This window comes from Schistocerca nitens, chromosome 8 (genome assembly GCF_023898315.1).
Source record: "Schistocerca nitens isolate TAMUIC-IGC-003100 chromosome 8, iqSchNite1.1, whole genome shotgun sequence".
In the NCBI taxonomy this organism is placed as follows: Eukaryota; Metazoa; Arthropoda; class Insecta; order Orthoptera; family Acrididae; genus Schistocerca; species Schistocerca nitens.
This window is the reverse complement of record NC_064621.1, coordinates 153,575,154-153,581,759: the sequence shown is the minus strand read 5'-3', so window position 1 is coordinate 153,581,759 and position 6,606 is coordinate 153,575,154.

Sequence of the window (6,606 nt, the reverse complement as noted above, 5' to 3'; positions counted from 1 at the left end):
CTATACGCCCTCGCTCAAAGTCCGTCAACTGCACATACGGTTCACATCCACGCTGTCGCGGCATGCTACCAATGTTAAAGACTGCGAAGGAGCTCCGTATGCCACGGCAAACTGGCTGACACTGACGGCGGCGGTGCACAAATGCTGCGCAGCTAGCGCCATTCGACGGCCAACACCGCGGTTCCTGGTGTGTCCGCTGTGCCGTGCGTGTGATCATTGCTTGTACAGCCCTCTCGCAGTGTCCGGAGCAAGTATGGTGGGTCTGACACACCGGTGTCAATGTGTTGTTTTTTCCATTTCCAGGAGTGTATGTTATTAAAGTGCCACATCCAGTCAGAAGCATCAAGAAAACAAACCTTTTATATCTACTACAAATCACACCACATTCGATTGGTCATCTAACTGACAGATGTGCATGACTGAATGGGAAAATTTTAACTGTCAGTGAGAGAATAAAAATACAAAGGGCGTTCAAAAAGTTTTGCACAGACGTCTCTAATTTTTTTATTTTTTGTAGGAGGAGCATGAAGTTTTTGTGAACATACTTGGAACATTTACCTATAAGTTGGTATATAAAAGTATTTTCTTTCATTTGCAGGTGAGCCATAATGGACCTTGAAGGATGCGACAATAGTCAGTGATGGAATTCCTCTTCAAGACCGGCAATGGCTCTGCCACATCGATTCACAGGAAGTTGCTCTCTGCTTATGAGGACGACACAGTGGATCGCAGCAGTATCCAGCGGTACTTGCAGAGGTTTAAAGAAGCTGATTGCTCTCTACTGGACAATCCACGATGCAGTAGGCCATCGAGGGCAGTGAGTGATGTGAATGAAGAGGCCGTTGATCAAATCATCTAAAATGACAGATGTGTGACGACATGACACTTTGCTAGAATGACTTGGTTGTCATTGGCTAGTGTGGTATCACTGATACAGTCACTAGGGTACAGAAAAATCTGTTCACGTTGGGTGCCTACATTATTGACAAGAGAAATGAAAACGATGAGGAAGAATGTGTGTGAGGCTCTTATGAAGACCTTTACTGAAGAGTGGAAACAGCGTTTTGACAGCGTCATTACCGAGGCTGAAACATGATTGTTTTTGTCCTAACCTGAGAGCAAAACCCAACCCACGGAGTAATGTCATCCGGATTCCCCTCGGTAGAAGAAACCAAGACTTTCACGAACAGAAGGCCGAAAGGTGATGGCCTCCTTCTTCTGGACTCAGTGTGGTGCCTTTTTCATTGACTTTTTGGAACCTGGTTCCACAATTAACAAGGACCGTTACTATTTGTCATTGGACAAGCTGCGACGTGCCATCAGGACCCACGGATCACAGTTTCAGGGTCAGCTCATCAGACTACACCATGACAATGCCAAACCTCATGCAGTCCTTATGACACAAGAAAAAATAAGGAAAATGGGTTGGAAAATGGTTCCTCGTCCTCTCTACAGTCCGGACTTGGCTCCGTCTGTTTTTTACCTCTTTGATAGTCTGAAAGTCCACCTGCGCAGTAAGACTTTGATAGTGAGAAAGACCTCAGAGTTTTACCAAAGTGCATTTACAACATGGAAAGAACGTTGGGCCAGATGCGTTACAGCTGGTGGAGGCTACACTGAGTAGGCTCAATGTATAGCTAAATGTTCCAAGTATGTTCACAAAAAATTTGTCTCCTCCTGCAAAAAATAAAAAATTGACTGTGCAAAACTTTTTGAACGCCCTTTGAATAAAGGTCTTACTGAGCTATCGATACGATTTCAGAGTATATTCCTGTCTTATACTAGCAGTTATATGGGGAACATGGGTGCTTACTATTATGTACTCAAATGGATATCACATATAAATATCTTTGATCGAAGAGTTGTTGTATCCATTGCCATCCCGCCCCTTCTTGGCGAATGCAAATAACGATAAAGGACTGCAAACACATGACAGTTACAGCTTGACACTGGCGGAGGACCAGTTAGCCGTAAGCTCGTGGATATTTAACAACTTTACGTGGCTGAAAACTGGAGACAATTTCATAAATCTTCCATGTATTTCTTTTCTGAGCTTTTGAACAGTTCTCCAGGGATGACTTCATTACCTAATAGGCTTGGTGGCTGTTGGGGACGTGTGGCGCTGGCGAGAGAATCCGCCAGTTGGACTACGAGACTGATCGAGAGGTGCGTCGAAAGCTACAGCTAACTGGACACCCTCAGCTGGCCCTGTGGCGTCTGCAGCTGCAGCTGCAGCTGGCAGCTGGCAGTGGAGTCGGGCTGGGATTGTCCACAGCGTTCTTCACGGTACACCACGGGCTGTTGACCAGCGTCGCAGCCGCCGCCGCTTCCTACACCGCGGTTCTGCTGCAGCTCAGGGACCCGTGACCAGAGATAACAAAATATTCTGAAGTATCGATATGTCGACTTTTCGCTCATCATTTTAGTGATATCGGTAGATGCCATATACAGGGTGATTTTACTCCACTACCTATGAGTTTTGTGCAACCCGTAATGCCTTCAAATACCGCGAGCAAGATTTTTCATACCCTCTCCATCGCTATGTGCAAACTCTTAGTCCAACAGAGAACATGAACGGGACCTTTATTTGAGAAATTTAATGTAGTTACATTTTTTACTGCTATACGTTTTCGCTAGAGGCCTTAGTTTTCGAATTATTCAAGAAAAATGTACAAAAGTGACCTTCAAACGTGTTGTTCTTGAATAACTCGAAAACCGTGACCTCCAGCATATTACAAAATTTAATTGGATTAAATTTGCTTGAAAAAGGTCCCGTTCATTTTTTCTGTAAGACAAGTAGTTCGCGCATAGTGAGTGAGAGAATATGAAAATCTTGCTCGTGGTATTTGAAGGTGTTGCTGGTTGCATAAGACTCATAGGTAGGGTGAGCTGAATTACTCTATACAGGAAATGAAATATCGATATTTTATGACTTATCGGTATTTTGATCATCTGTCATCGAGCGAGCTCAATACTAAACTGGAGTGACTACTCCATAAAGCCAAGCCGTGACACAATACGTCACAGTCGCCATGACAGATTGGGGCAAGCTGTCAAATTGTCCTACTAAACGATGAAAATGAAATTATTGTTTACTTATACTACATAATGCTGTCTATATTTAATTTGTTGTTCAATGAAAGAATCACTCCGAAGTCGCAGGAACAAGCAGTACTAACAAACCAGAATGCTCCCCGCCAATACGGCGTACGTGCCAAACATCTTCATGGTTTTTCATAGAAAGACACGTCGTTGAGCTTTCTCTCCAGTTTAGTATTGAGCTCACTGGTGACATTGGTGCTGACAGCACAACAGAGATTAACTACTGATATTTTCTGAGATATCGATGAGCTTATTTTTCAATAAAACGTCATAGTGATATCAATGCTGACAGCATATGAGAGATAGATTTCGGTACACTCGATTTACCAGATTTTTGGTACATCAAAAAAGATGAGTGTTATTTTTAAGATAAACCTTGTTATGTTTGAAGGACGAAACAGCTTCTATTTAAATTTGATGTAGTAGTCGTGTGTCTGCTCACTCCCTGCATGGGAAACGTCGTTATCATAGTTTCGAATGAAATTATACATGGCAACTAGTCATACTGGTAAAATAAAATAAATCAATTTTGTTGTGAAAGGCCACTCGGCAGTATATAGCGAGGACAAATCTGGCTCAGCAGCAATTCAACCACTATCGTAGACAATGTGTATTAGCAATGTGACCAAATGCTTTTGAACCCTCAGATTAGTTCTGAGTTACATTTTTTGTCACTCAACTGCCACTTAATTCGAAGCTGAGACGGAAATTCAAGTAGTAGCTCTAGTTTCAAATTGCAGCTATTACCTGTGATTACACTTCTTTTAGGAAAACGTTAGTTTTATGAGTTTTGAGGGGAACAAAACTGCAACAAACCATGCTGATTTGCGTGAAGTGTACAGCATCAATGCACCATCACGTAGGAGTGGTTAGGCGGCGCAGATGCTTCCAGTATGTTCAAACAAGTCGGAACGATGAAGAACTACGTGCCAGACCATCTCTCTGTGAACAACCGAGATTTGGAGAGGCTCTGAAATGCTGTTCACATTTATGGGGAATGCCGAGTGGGCTAAGGTGTGAATGGGAATTTGGATTGAGGAGCGAGGCGTTCTAGGGTAGTCTGTGGAGTTGTGCAAAGCACTGTGCCAGGGTGGCGTAGTAATTAGCACATCTGCCTAACATGCAGAAAACCGAGGTTCGAATCCCAGCTTTGGTACAAATTTTCATTAGTCGCTTTCATCTGCATATATTCATCATAGACGTTTGAGACCTGAAAAGGTTGCTGGAATCATACAGTTTCATTTAGCTGAAAGGGATTTGGAAGCCCTGGTGCTCGAGACGCAAGAGTAAAGCAGGCAGTGGAAGTTGTCGATTCACCATGGCCGAAAAGATTGTTTATACAGACTGTGGAGTAAGTCTTCAAGCCAGTGCAGGAAAGCGTGCCACCTAAAAGTGAGTGGATGCAATACACAAAGATGATAGGTAATGCTACATTTGCGGCAATATTTTGAAAATTTTTGGGAATTTCACCACACCTGAACTCACGAATTATAAGATTAAGTATTTGATGCAATTTATAAGTCAGAAGCTAGGAAAGCAAGTGTGAAGGACATCGGCAAATTAGTGACCAGCCATATGGCCTCACTAGGCACTGGTTCTGCACTTACACCGACCGTGACACCAGTATGTAGAACTTCAAATGTTGATTCTTTGAGAACTCCGAATATTTCTTAACCATCGCCTCTTCTTCCGAGTACATCGACCACCTAACACCACGTACTGTTCGGGTTGAGTGATTCACCCAACAAAGAAATGAATTTCTCAAGTTAATGTGCGAGACAGTGTATAAACAAACATTTTTTTCCCTTTGTCCTCTCACTAGTTTGGTACGGCCTGCCACGGCTTCTCCTGCGCCTACTTCTTCATCTCAGAATAGGACTTAACTTTCAATGTCTTGAAATAGTTGTTGGATATATTACAAATTCTGTTTCCTCTACAATTTTCTAGTACTATCGAAGTTAAACTGAGACATTTGAACAAAAGTCATTTCATCCTGGCCCATCTTCCTGTCAGTATTCTCTATATGTTCCTCATTGATACTGCAAAAAATAACGTCTTTTCTCATGATATCAGTCCACCTAACTTTCAACATCCTTCTGTAATATCACACCTCAAATGTTTCGATTCTTTTCTTTTAGGGTTTTGCCACAGTCTTTTATCCTCTTTCATACTCAGGAAAAATATTATCAGAAATTTCTTCTCCAAAATTAAGGCCTGTGTTTGTTACAGTCGACTTTTTTAAAATGGGAATCTTCTCTTTGCCTGGCTAGTCTGTTGCTTTTCACTCTCTTGTTTCGTCCATTATGCATTTTCTGCTTCCAGAGTAACACAATTCCTGCACTTCATCTACTACGTGATCTCCAATTTTGATGTGAATTTTAAAGCTGTTTTGATTTTTGATAACTTCTCAGTACTTTTGTCCCTTTTGGTTTACTTTGTTCATGTCATTCGACAGGTCCTATGATTCGTTCTCACTTTCACATAGGGTAGCAATATCGTCAGCAAATCTTATCAGCGATATACCTTCACCCTGAATTTTAATCCCACTCCTTAAACTTTTGCTTTTATTTCCATTGTTGTTCCTTCGATATATAGACTAAACGGTGGTGGCAAAAGACTACATTCATGTCTTTTACCGCTTTCTAATTCGAGCACTTCGTTCTTCATCTTTTATTCATGTTTTTCTCTCTTGGTTCTTGTGCTAGTTGTACGTTACATGTGTAAGGTGAACATGTCCCCACACACCTCAGACATCAGCTCACATTTTTATTGATGCAAAGATGATTAAAAATTTTAGATGTAAATGAATATCTGAATTTGTTACTATGCTGAGTGCCTCTCTGATGTAGATGTAAAGGAAAGGAAACAAAATGTTTAGAAGGGTATTGTCCTCTTCTGACGATCGCGTGAGAGATGCATGTTTTGATATTTTCGACCTCTGCGTGCTGTCCACGTGATCACAGTATGGAACACAGGTGGAGGCACCCGACTGAAGGGACGCCACGTCAGCTCGAGTCGGACGGTAACAGTGAGAGGACACAGCTGGATGTGGATGTTGTGGAAGTATGAAGGCTCAATAAAACTAAGATTTGTGGTAGGATGTCCACGGTGCAACAGAGATGTAAGCATTACAAGTAAAATAACGAAATAAGTGCAAAAGTTATTTCATTGTTTGAAAAAGTGTCTAACAAGATAGATCAAGAATGAGATTTTCACTCTGAAGCGGAGTGTGCGCTGATATGAAACTTCCTGGCAGATTAAAATGTGTGCCGGACCGAGACTCGAACTCGGGACCTTTGCCTTTCGCGGTCAAGTGCTCTACCATCTTTTTCTTTTTTTAATCTCATTTTTGTTCGTTTTCGTTCGTTGTATGTGCTCGGGGCGGATGTCGCAAGACACCCTTTTCAGTTCGTCGTTGTTCCATTTGAGCTACCCAAGAACGGCTCATGGTCCGTCCTCACAGCTTTACTTCTGCCAGTACCTCGTCTCCTACCTGTAAACTGT